General features: G+C 44.8%; 1 protein-coding gene across 8 annotated transcripts in view; it reads left to right on the forward strand.

The window, feature by feature from the left end:
- DNA2 (DNA replication helicase/nuclease 2) overlaps positions 1-13,100 on the forward strand; it is a 179,906-nt gene that overhangs the window by 124,533 nt on the left and 42,273 nt on the right. For all 8 annotated transcript variants that reach the window (XR_011198788.1, XR_011198786.1, XR_011198789.1 and 5 more), the window contains one exon: positions 10,224-10,309. The gene's annotated coding sequence lies outside the window, so the exon portion shown is untranslated. The remainder of the gene's footprint in view (positions 1-10,223; positions 10,310-13,100) is intronic.

Raw genomic sequence — 13,100 nt, forward strand, 5'->3', positions numbered from 1 at the left:
TCATTCCCCTCACACACCCTCCTCCCCCGCTACTGTTGGATTGCTGTCAAGTAATATGTGCTAACATGATAACCATGAACAAGGTGTGAACCTGTTGGGTAACACCCAACATGTGACGTGTGCCAACAACGAGTGCAACATAAAACAATGGTGTCAACTGTGTCTCTACGGAAACCCATAGGGTGTGGAGGGGCGTGGATGAGAGAAGAGGTGGTGTGACCCTGTGGCCCAATCGACTGGTCTGCTCGCTCGTTCTAACTTATCTGCATGGACCTTTGGTGCGCCTGTTGTTCAGCGACAGGCCCCAGAGGGAGCACAGAGCAAGCCGGTGCTTAACCACAATAGAAGGGAGACTCGTTGTTCCCTCAGCTTTTTCAATGGTTTCCTTGCCTTTCATGTGTAGCCTTGTCTATTCAACCAACGGCCTGGGTCATGAGGCCAGGGCAGGGCCCACACGGCCACACACGCCAGACAAGATTAGAGGTCATCTGCTAGGCGCGGGGTAAGTTCAGGGCCAAATGCCGATGGGGACGTGGATGCACTGGAGCGGCCCTGTGATAAGTTTGAGTCCGTGCTTTTGTCCTCGCGGAGGGCGGCATATTGATTAGAGGAGAACTGGTTAGCTTCCATCAGGGCTTGGTCTTGGCTTGCAGCGGCTTGTGCCCTGGATGGGCGCGTTGCGATTCTGGGTTTTTTCTTGCGCCGTGTTTGAGGTTTGACCCAGTCGTCTGTTTTGGCTGCGTCACTCTGAGGTGAGACCAATCCTTTGGCATGCACCCAGGTCCATGCGTCCTCCGTAGAAGGTAAGATGTGAGTTTTCTCCCCATCGACCACCCAGAGGCGTGCCGGGAACAGTAGGAAATAGGTTATATCGCTCTCCCATAAGAGCTGTTTAACCTTCGCGAACTACGCTTGCTGATGTCGTACTTCCATGGTGTAGTCTGGGTATGCGGTAAAGGAAATGTTGTCAAATTGCCAGGGACCCTGCGATCTGAAATTCTGAAGAATCTGGTCCCGGTCACGAAAGTTGAGGAACCTTGCAATCAAGGGATGGGCCGGAGCCCTCGGGCATGTCGGCCTGCCCGGGATCCGGTGAGCATGCTCAACCACCAAGGAAGGCGACATATTGTTCACTAACACCGTGTCTCTCAACCATTGTTCCAGGAATGCCTCGGCATTGGGCATCTCGGCTCGTTCTGAAAACCCCACAAAGCGAATGGTGTTTCTCCGCTATCTGCGTTCCGTATCCTCCGCTCTGCGTTTCAATGTTGATACCTCTGTTTCCAAACTCTGCAACTGATTCTGTATTGCAGCAATTTCAGGTCGAATTGTTGTTTGTGAGGTTTTGTTTTCAGATACCCTGTCTGCTAGTTTGCATTGGTCCGCTCTCAGTAGATTCACCTGAAGCGCCACCGAATCTATTTTGCCTTCTAAGATCATTTTAGTATCCAAAACTGCTTGTAATAATTTGTCGATCTGTGAAGAGTGGGACCATAATGTCTCATCCATTTGCTGAAGGGACACAGCCTGGTCACTTGCAGCGTGCTTAGGGAGTAGCATCTCGTCTCCAGTGGATGAAGGCAGTTACGCCTGCTTTGGTTTGACCCTGATGGTGGGTGACCGTATCTCTGGTGACGCAGTCACACATGTTCTACGTGGCTGCAGTTAATTGCGCCCGTCCTCTGCGCAGCCAACCCTTGTTGGCGCATACAACACTATTTTCTGAGGGCCACTTAACCCTGATGTGAAAGATCTACCCAGATTAACCAAAAGTTGGAGGAACACCCAAGAAAGAATACAAAGGGCAGTAGTACTAGTGCCCATGAAAGAGTTTTGCTTGTTTAATTTAATGTGAAATATCATGTTTTAAGTGTGTAAATTAAAGTTATTTTCTTTTAGCAAATCAAAGCACTGGATTAGAATTATTGCACTGCTAGGTGAATGCTGAGGTAGCATTCCCCCACACTACCTCCCTGAGAAGCTTATGACTGAAGAGTCTAGTGCCTAAGGGGTTGCACTTTGCCCAGTTTGTAGAACCATAGTAGGATTGCCCAGGACATCAAAGGCGTACAACCCCAGCCCTCACAAGTGAGGCCTAGTAGCACTTACTTGGCTCACCAGACAAGGTCTGATATTTCCCATTGTGAGATAGTGGGCATTAGGAGGCACTGCAGAGGTTTCTCCTTCAGCTCCGAGAAACCCCAACAAATATGCAATAGAGTTTCACTACAGCCATCAGTACTGCCCTGACCAACTTGGTGTCCCGACTTGCCAAAGATAGAGCCCAGATTGAATTAGACCATCAAGTGAAAACTACTGCTCCACCTCCTGCCTTCTGCTTGCTGTTAGTAGTTTGCATACAATGTTCTGTCGAGCTACTGTCAAACCATATCTTTCATAACTTTGCATTCTTTATTGGAAACTTTGATATTGAGAAAGTAGGTTGTTTCACAGACTTCTAGTTAGCATCTTCAACCGAGCACCACCACCGATGCAATTGCACCATCAATTGAGCTCTCTTATATTCTTTCACCCATAAATGTAGGGTCATTGCACATCGCCCAAGAGTTTGCATTATGCGTTTTAGTAAACAGCTCAAGGTTAGCAGCATGGGAGGTCGAGCAGGATAACAGGTCATGGTTTTACCCATCTGGATGTGCAGTGATTTTGTGGCTAAATGGAGAGGTGCGTCGACGACTTTTTCACACATCACTTTACACAGTTTATTAGAACATGAGTTTCATGGAACAATGAGGCAAAATATCCGATTCGGAAAAAGCTTGCTTGTTTATAGCTGGCTTCTTGATTCCTGGTATTGTAATTCCCAATTCCAATAGGTAAAAGAGGTATTAATTTACATATTGTGCATTTTATTATTTTCGTATGTATGCACTCTTAAATCACTTGTTTTGGTGCGGCTCTGAGTCTCCAGTGAGTCGCCGCTCTTAGTGCACAACTGGTATTCGCACTGGATGAGGTTGTAGTTCTCCCAACTGCAGGATAGTTCATGCAGCGCTGTGAGATCATACCAAGGACTGGCTTAACCCTATGCAAATGTTTTATACTAACTAGAGTGAGCAGACAGCCTGGATTTGCCTGGACAGTCCCGGCTAAACCTGCACATTCATCACAGTGTTGTCCAGGCTCACATTTCAACCGGCCCTCGCAGAAATGGGGTACAGAAGTACAGTTGTTTTGACTCTCCTGCTGTGCTGCCTCGCCTCATTCAAGCCGCGCAGCAGGATTTAATGAGGTGGGAATCAGAGCAGTACGTCCAGGCCGGGCTCACCAGTCGGGCCCTGGAGTTCTTCATAGAATGGGGACAGGATGCAAATATATATATATATATATATATATATATATATATATAAATATATATATATATATATATATATATATATAAATATATATGTCTCGCTCTTTCTCTCTCTCTTTCTCTTTCTTAAAACAAAGGTTAGAAGGACGTTATAGTTAGGATCTGAATTTACTGGCAGAAAACCATAGAAATTCTGCAGTTTTATATTATGGTTAACTCAAGTAACTATAACTCGCGCTCTAAGATAACTATAACTTGCCACCTCACCATGCACAGCTAATTACCTCACGTATTACCTTATTGATGAGAAAACTCTGTATGGCAGTGGCTCGAGCTATAGTTACCTTAAGCAAGTTTTATAGTTACTTGAGTTAACCATAACTATACCTGCTGAATTTCGATGGTTTTGTGCAAGTAAATTCAGAACCTAACTATAACATCCCTGTAACCTTTGTTTTTTCAGTGAATTTGTATGTTTTTTTTTTTTTAGCACACGTTAATATACAAGCGCCAAGGCCATGTGCGGCCAGGGTTAGCCGCTGGGGCTGGCCTATGGCAGACCACCATGGGAAACGGAGTGGCTGTCATTCGGCTATGTGTGTGAAATGTGTTTTTATGTCTTTTAGATATACCGAGTGGGGTGTAAGGAACTACTACTAGCCAAGAAGATGGCAAATCCTATGGGTTGTTGTATGCTTCTCTTTATGCAGGGCCACAAGAGCCCTTCTTTCTTCCTAACTGACGAATGTAAGTGTTACGCCTTGCGTGCAGACATTCAATGTGTTGTGCTTGCTGTAGGGTCACTAATCCAGTGGTATGACTTTCAACCTGGGCTGTTAGAGTAGTTTATGTCCTGCTGAAAGCCCGAACCTTTACAGCCTTCGAAGGGGTCTGAAACATGTCGACACACAAACAGTAGGGTTATAGGACCATAAAAACCTAGAATATACCCTATTGCTTTTATTTTTAATCATACCTACTGTCACTCTTAATAAAGGGACACCATGGTGAACAGTAATGTATTTTTATCTTTAAACCACTGGTAAGATCTTCATAAGTGCTCCCGCAAGTCGGTTAAGCCCAACCTGGCCTTTATGAGCGTGGGTGGACCTGATGATGAAGCATGCTACTACTAGAGTGGGTGAAGGTCACTAAATAAGAAAAAAACATTTTCTTCTGACAAAGGAATAACAGTGGCTGGTCCTACAGAGTGGTCAACATTGTGATTAGCCTTGTGGTGTAGGGATACTTATGAATGGCTACCTGTATCCTGTCCCTTTATGTGGTTTTGCACTCTTCTTTTTCCATCCCACAGCAGGCAAATGGCAGCCATAACTTTCCTGTCAGTTTGCGGCTAGCTAATCAGAGCCTTGCAATTCTCCCGGATCCGCAGATCCTCTTTGGATAATTTTGCAGAGAATACTTGTCCCTAGATACCTATATTTTTTAACCTTAAAAATCTCAAAAACGACTGAACGGATTTGCACCAAATTATAAAGAGCGTGCTTTCTTGACCAAGATCTAGCTTCCTTCCAAATTTGGTGTAAATCCGTTCAGCGGTTCAGACTGCAGTCGTATTAAAAATTTCAAAAAATCCCATAGGCTTGAAATGGGGGGAAAGTGTTTTAGGACCCACCCTTTTTCTCTGCACCTAAAAATTTCAAGACACTAGCCAAAGTGAGTGTCGTATTAGTTTTGAAAGTTTCGGGAAGATTCGTCAAATGGTTCCAAAGGTATTGGCAAAACAAAAAACGCTCTATCTATGGAAAAAGTTGGCCCTAACTATAACTACCTACTGGTTTTCACCAGTAGGTAATTATTTTATTATATATTTATATATATATATATATATATATATATATATATATATATATATATATATATAGCAAGCAACAAATGTTACAGGACGTTATTAGATCGAAATTTACATGCACAAAACCATAGAAATTCAACTGTTAGTCATTTCAAATAACTATAACTCTTGCCCTAAGGTAACCATAACTCGCGCCCCTACCATGCACAGTTTTCTCATCAATAATTTCACTGGAAATGTTAGTGGAATCATCAATGATGTCATAGAAGGTGTCATGAGAGCTGTAATTTGTGTGGTAATTAGTGGGTGGCAAGGGCACGAGTTATATTTCTATAATTCTATGGTTTTATACGTTAAAAATGTGAGCCTAACTACAATGTCCCTGTAACCTTTGTTTTTTTACGTGAATTTCTGTGTTGTTTTCAGTGTAAAGTTCTTTTAATTACTATACGTTATTTCAACCACCACCATGCATGGCCTTCAGCCATACGTGGTGGGAGCTGGCTGAAGATCAGGCCCTGTGGCTAGGTCTAGAGGCCAGCCACCCAAGCCCGCGCCATGCATGACCTTTAGTTGTGCTTAGCGGGGTTTGTGTGCAGGGCCTGCAGTCAACCCCATAAAACGACCCATCTCCATGAACGGCCTTTGGCCATGCATGGCGGGGGTTTGCCGCAGGGCTTGCCCTAGGTTGGGTGCTTATAGGGGGTGGCCTAAACACAAAGATTTTGCTGGGAAAAAGACGTCAGTGTTCCATCACGATTAATGTTTAACATTCAGAACACCAGTAAATAAACAGACATACCACCATGAAATAGGAGGATTTGAACCCTCAACCTGCTGAATATCAGTCCAAGAGCTTTACCAGTAGTCCACAAGTGACTCTGCTGTACTGTACATCAAAACATAGCTATAACATTTGAACCAAACATCTTGCTAGTGTGGCACTTTGAAGTAATTTTATATAAAGACCATTGCAATACCAATCCCTCTCGCTCTCTCTTCCATCCCATAATGGGGTGGAATAGAGAGAGAGAGACATTTAGAGGAAGACTTTTATAGAGAGAAATTGAGAGTTGAGAGGTGAGAGAGAGAGTTTTTCAAGGCTTTGATTAATGTAATTCTTAGAATGAGATATCTTAGTGCAAATTGAAAAGAAAAAAATATTTGTCAAGTAAAAAGAGTGCAATCCCATTTTTGGTATATACCTTAAATATTTGAATTTGGTTAGTAAATAAAGCAGGAATGTGACTACTGACACACCTAGACTTGAACCCACAACCTCTAGGCCACAGGTGACTCTTTGCTATGCAGTTTCCAGACATAGCTATGAGGCTCAACCCAAAGATTTTGATGGCAAAAAGACTTAAATATTCCATCATTAGGAATGGTTAACAGTCAAAACACTAATAAACAGACACACTGCCATGAGATACGAGGATTTGAACCTTCAACGTACTGAGTGACAGTCCAAGAGATTTACCACTAGCCCAGAAGTGACTCTGGTGTACTTTAAACATTTGAACCAAGCATTTTGCTTGCTTGTTGAAGTCATTTTATGGAGAGGCCATTGATATTTGAATGGGCTCTCCATAGAATGACTTTAAAGCAGCAGACAAGCAAATGCTTGCTGCCAAGAGAGGACCAAAGGAGAATCCTGTCCTGGCCGGCTTCCGACTCCTGCTTTAAATAGCAGCTCCCTGCTTGCGGGAGTAATGTTTTCATCTGTTTCCTGGATGCATATTTGTGTGCAGGGAAAGAGATAAAAACTGTTTGACAGCTCCCGCTTGCAGAAAGCGGAATTATGTTTGCTTTTGCTTGGTGGGAGCTGTCAGTTTCCACCAAGCAAAAGCAAACAGCTACCTCCTGAGGATGAACTCCTTGGAGAAAGCAGGAGCTGACCCTTGGGGGCGGAATCCCCAGGGCCATCCATGGTAAGATCATTTAATTTACCCCCGGGGAGGTGGTGGTCCCTGGGTCATGGTCAGCATTGGACCCCTACATTAATTTATTTCAGCCCCAGGGAGGTCCCAAGGGCTGTGGGGGTGGCTGCATGCCGCCCCCCATATATTGTATGATTAGTGACACAGAGGTCCCTCAGGTGAGGAGTGCCACGCGGTCTCCTCTATATATTATACAGATTGCCCTAGGGAGGTGGTGGTCCCCTGTGCTGTGGGGGGTGGGGGGTTACTGTGCTAGCCCCCCCGCATTCATGTAAGAAGTTTTGCCCAGGGGAGCTGGCAGTACCTAACATGGTGGGGGGCTCTGCAGGCCCCCCGCATTCATTAAATAACTTTTGCCCCTGGGAGGTGGCGGTCACCAGGGTGCAGGTGGGCCCAGCTGCCCGCCTGCATTCATAATTGGAGGTGCCCTGGGGAGTCTTCCCCAAGGCTGCGTGGGAGGGCACGCGTGCCCCTCTACATTCATTAAAGACCTTTTTGCCCCGGGAGGTTGCACGGCTCAGGTGGGCCTGCCCACATACATAATTTTCCGTGCCCCAGGGGAGGTGGCCGTCCCTGGGGCTGCGGGTGGGCTGTGCATTATTTTAGCAACTTTTGCCCCGCGGAAGTCACGGTCCCCGGGGCACGGGGGCGTGCTGCATGGGCAACCTGCGAACGTAATAAGCAGTGCCCGGGGGAGGTGGCGGTCCCTGGGGCTTTCATAAGCCCTGGAAGGGGGGCCTATATGCCCCCCTCCTATTTATTTTTTTTGCAATGCTCCCGGAACCTGGCCCACCTGGGGACAAAATAAAAAGCTAGTCCGTGAGACCAAAATTTGTTTTTTGTAAAAAAAAAAAAAAAGCATCTTTGTGAAATTTGCGGATTTGCTGTGATTTAAAAAAAAACAAAAACTTTTAAGCTAGGTGGGGTCCTTGGGGGACTCCTGCACCAAGACTAAGGTGGGTAGAGTAACAGTACCAGGCCCCATTTTCTTTTTTTTTAATGTTTGTTTTTGAGACTCGACTGAAGCTGAGTCTCAAAATGGCAGCAAACACTTCCTGGTTGAAGTGTTGGCAGCCAATCAGATCTCTGAACGAGAGCAGGAGTATTCACAAAGCCTTTGTGCCTTCAGATATGCAAATTTGGTTTTCTTTTAATATTTAAAAAACTAGTGAACGGATTTAGATCAAATAACACAAAGCAGCCTTTCTGGACCAAGAGCTAGCTGTCTGCCAAATTTGGTGTAATTCCATTCAGCAGTTCGGGCTCTAATTGTGTCAAAAAGCCCTATGGAAATTAAAATGGGAAATGCACTTTTTTTTTTCTACCCCTCCTTTTTCTCTGCCCTTGGTTGACGGATCACCCTGAAACTTCGCATGCACAACTAGATTCTATAACTCGTGCCCTCGCCATGCACATTTACATGATCAATAATTTTACTGCAGATATTACAGTGACATTATCAATGATGTTATTAAAGATGTCACCATTGCCGTGATTTGTGGGGAAATTAGCAGTTCCTGGCGAGGGCGCAAGTTATACTTACCTTAGGGAACGAGTTATTGTTACTTGTAATAACTATAATAGGTGAATTTGTGTGGTTTTGTACATTTTAAAATGTGAGCCTAACTATAACATCGCTATAACCTTGGGATTTTTTAAACTGAATTTTTATGCTTTTTTAAATTCTATTTCCTAACTATAATATGCCTGCAACCTTGGTTTTTTCAGTGAATTTCTATGTTTTTTTTAACGTAAAGTTTTATGCTAATCCAACCTCCGCTGCACATGTCCTTCGGCCATGCGTGGCAGGGGTTGGCCGCCGGGCCTGTGGCCATACCCCTACAACCACCCAACTCCACGAATTGCACGGCTGAAGGGTATGTCTCTATGGGTGTGAAAAGGTGTCTCTGGGTGTGTGTGTGTCTGGGTGTGAAAGTGGGTGAGTGAGGGTCTGAGTGTTTCTGTTAGTGGATGCGTGAGCTTCTGAGTGGGTCTGTGAGTGGGTGTGTCAGTGTCTGAGTGGGTCTGTGAGTGGGTGTGTCAGTGTCTGAATGAGTCTGTGACTGGGTGTGTGAGTGTCTGAGTGGGTCTTTAAGTGGGTACTTGAGGGTGTGAGTGGGTGCAAGTGTGTCTGAGTGGGTCTGTGAGTGGGTGCATGAGTGTCCGAGTGGGTCTCTGAGTGGGTGTGTGAGGGTCTGAGTGGACTGGGCGAAGATCTTGAGTATTTTTATTTTTTATACTACCGCTCTTTTCCAATGAGTCTGTGAGTGGATGTATCAGTGTCTGCGTGTGACTGTGAGTGGGTGTGTCAGTGTATGAGTAGGCCTGTGAGTGGGTGTGTCGGTGTCTGAGTAGGTCTGTGAGTGGGTGCAAAACTGAGTGGGTCTGAGAGTGGATGCGCAAAGGTCTCTGTTGGTGTGAGAGTGGGAGAAAGAGATTGAAAGAGAGAAATTGAGAGAGAGATCAAGAGAGTGAGAGTGTCAGGCCACTCACCTGAAGAACTTGTCCACAGAGACAATTTTGGACCCTACTCTCTCCCAACACAGTGCCCGACTAAAGAATGATAACCTCAAATAAGGTGCTGTCCTAAAAGCGAAGAGGGTTGTGACAAAATAAAAAAAGGAACAAAGACTTGCGCCCTCTGAGTGGTGTTTAGATCGCTATCCTGTTCTGGAACACCCCAGGTGTCTTCCCCTTTTGGGTTGTGCAGGAGAGTCAACTAAAGGGAAGGAGCACACTATATTAGCATTGGCATGCGTTAACATAGTTCAAATAACATTGGAGCAATGAAAGTACATAAACTCAGATATGCTTCTAACAGCACAGCAAAGATGTACTCCTTTAGTTCTTGTGGAATACAAATTCCCACTCCTTTTGTGAGCTTCAAATAACAGTTCACATTTTTTTCCCTGGCAGCATATTACATCATATGCTCGTTATGTGACTGTTCTTTATTTTGAATTCTGTTTTTCTCTTTAAAAGTTAGCAAATTGTCTCTTGAACTTCCAGCAGATAGCGTGGAAGCCTTATGCCTGGATTATTCACAAGTCTTGAAGTCTTTTTATTTTTATAGAATTGTTGCAGATGGGGAACAAAGAATAATGCACTAAACTTTTTGTTGTCTTCTTTTGCTTTCTTCTTCCTTTCATTGCAGGTTACGTCCTAAAAATGTCGGAATGACCAACGGGCCAGTTCCTGAGCGGCAGCAGCAGCAAAGAGGATTCCCTGCTGTCACTCAAGGTAGGGCTTTTCTGGAATGCGGGAATCAGAGAAGTCTTATGAGCTGCTCAGAGTTTGGACACGAATCACCAGTACACTTTTTAAAAAAACTTTTCGTGAAGATTTGTCAAACGGTGCTAAAGATATAGCAAGTCAAAAAACGCCTTTCCTATGGAAACATGGTCCTAACTATAACTACCTAGCGGCGACAGCCACTAGGTAATATATATATATTACCTAGTGGTGGGCCGCTACTCGATAATATATATTACCTATACATAACTATATATATATATATATATATATATATATATATATATATATATATTACCCAGTGGTGGTCGCTACTAGGTAGTTATAGTTAGGACCATGTTTCCATAGGAAAAACGTTATTTGACTTGCCTATATCTTTGGCACCGTTTGGCGAATGTTCACAAACATTTCCAAAAAAGTGTGCTGGAGGTTCTTGTTTCGCACAGAAAGTTTTGGGGTACTCCCTCAAGCGGGGGCCTAGAAAAAGGGGGAATCAAAAAAGTTACACTTCTTATGTTAATTCCCATTGGACCTTTAGACACGACTGCAGCCCGAATCACTGGACAGAATTACACCAAATTTGGCAGAAAGCTAGCTCTCAGTACTCAGAATTCTCTTGCTTATTTTGAGTAAATCCGGTCAGTAGTTTTAAAGATATTAAAGGGAAAATACGTTTGTGTATCTCTGGTCGCGGATCCGTCGCAACAATTTTGCGGTGATTTTGCAGAGATTGCGATGCATTCGTGAATGCACATGGCAAAAGAAATTCTCTGATTGGCTGGCCACAACCTGACTCGAAAGTTGCGGCTGCCATTTTATGTAATGAGACATGGTCCCTGGGCTGACAAGTGATATGAAATAAGGCATAAGGGGTGAGAGTGGGACAATAATATGCTAGAGTCTATAGGTGGAGCAATGGATTTAAAAAAATAAAAAACATTTTTTTACGCCACGCAATACTCGTGAATATGTTGTGATGCTCAGTGCGGGCCCCAGTGTAACGTTGCAGCGGATCTGCAAATATTTGCTACAAAAAAAAATTGACAGATAAATCATTCACTTATAGTAGCAGTGAGGTACTCGTGGCTACACTCTCAGACGCACTCCCACAGACCCGCTCAGGCACTCATACACCCACTTACAGATCCACTCAGACCCTTTAGGACCCACTCACAGACCCATTCAGATGCTTATGCATCCACTCACAGACACTCAGTCTGTCATACACCCACTCACAAATCCACTCTGACCCTTATGTGCCCACTCACAGACTCACTCAGACACTGACGCACCCTGTTGCAGTCCTACTCACACACTCTCACCCACTCACACTTATTCACCCACTCAGAGACCCACTCAGACCCTTATGCACCCTCTCAAATACCCAGTGAGACTCTCATACACCTGCTCACAGACCCATTCAGATGTTTATGCACCCACTCACAGATCCACACAGTCGGTCATGCACCCATTCACAGACCCTATCAGACACTTATGCTCAGACCTAGTTAGACCCTCTTGAACCCACTCACACACCTAGTCAGACCCTTATTCACCCACTCACATTCTCATGCACCCACTCACAGACCCATTTAGACATTTATGCACCCACTCACATAACCACTCAGACCCTTATACACTCTGTCATAGACCCACTCACACACTCATTCACCCACTCAGACCCTTACACACCCTCTCAACTACCTAGTGAGACTCATACACCCACACACAGACCCACTCAGATTCTTATGCACCCTCTCAAATAGCCACTCTGTGTCTTGCACCTATTCACAGACCCTCTAAGACTCTGATACACCCATGCATAGACCCATTTAAACTCTCACAAACCCACTCACACACCTAGTCAGACCCTCATGCACCCACTCACAGACCCGCTCAGATTCTCATGCACCCACTCACAGACCCATTCAGTCACACACCCATTCACAGACTCAGACAGGCACTTGTACACCTACTCAGAGACCCACTGAGTCACTCATACAGCCACTCACAGACCCACACTCCTGCACACACTCACATACACATCGACACTCATACATCCCCTGCAAGACCCAGTCTGACACTCACACACCCACTTAGACACTCAGATACACAATCACAGACCAAGTCACACACTCATGCGCTCACTCACACTTAAACACCCAATCAGACCCTCACACAACCACTCAGACCTGTAAGCTCCCTCTAAAGTACCCACTCAGATCCTCATACACCAACTCACAGACCCACTCAGACGTTTATGAGGTCTTGCACAACCCACTCAGACACTCATGCACCCACTCACAGACCAATCCAGATGATTATGCACCCACTAAGAAACCCACTCAGAACCCATGCATCCTCTCACAGACCCACTGAGACCCTTGAGCACCATCTCAAACACCTCATCCGACCCTCATACACCCACTGACACAGTCTCTCAGATGGTTATGTTGCCATGCACAGACTCACTCAGACCCTCATGTTCTTAGACTCATTCAGAGGCTTATGCACCCACTCACAGACCCACTCAGACCCTCACTCATCCTCTCACAGACCCACTCAGACCCTTACGCACCCTCTCACAGACCCACTCGCACACCTATTCACCCACTTACAGACCCACTTGGACCCTTATGCTGCTAGTCAGAGGCCTACAACTTGGTTATATTTAGTGGCAAAGAGAGTCATATATGTGTTTTTGGAGTTGTTTGGAAAGTAATAATTGTCTGATTTTGGAAAATTCTTATATATACTTATGATTTTTTAATGGGCTGAT

Source organism: Pleurodeles waltl, chromosome 9 (assembly GCF_031143425.1).
Source record: "Pleurodeles waltl isolate 20211129_DDA chromosome 9, aPleWal1.hap1.20221129, whole genome shotgun sequence".
NCBI classification, from domain to species: Eukaryota; Metazoa; Chordata; class Amphibia; order Caudata; family Salamandridae; genus Pleurodeles; species Pleurodeles waltl.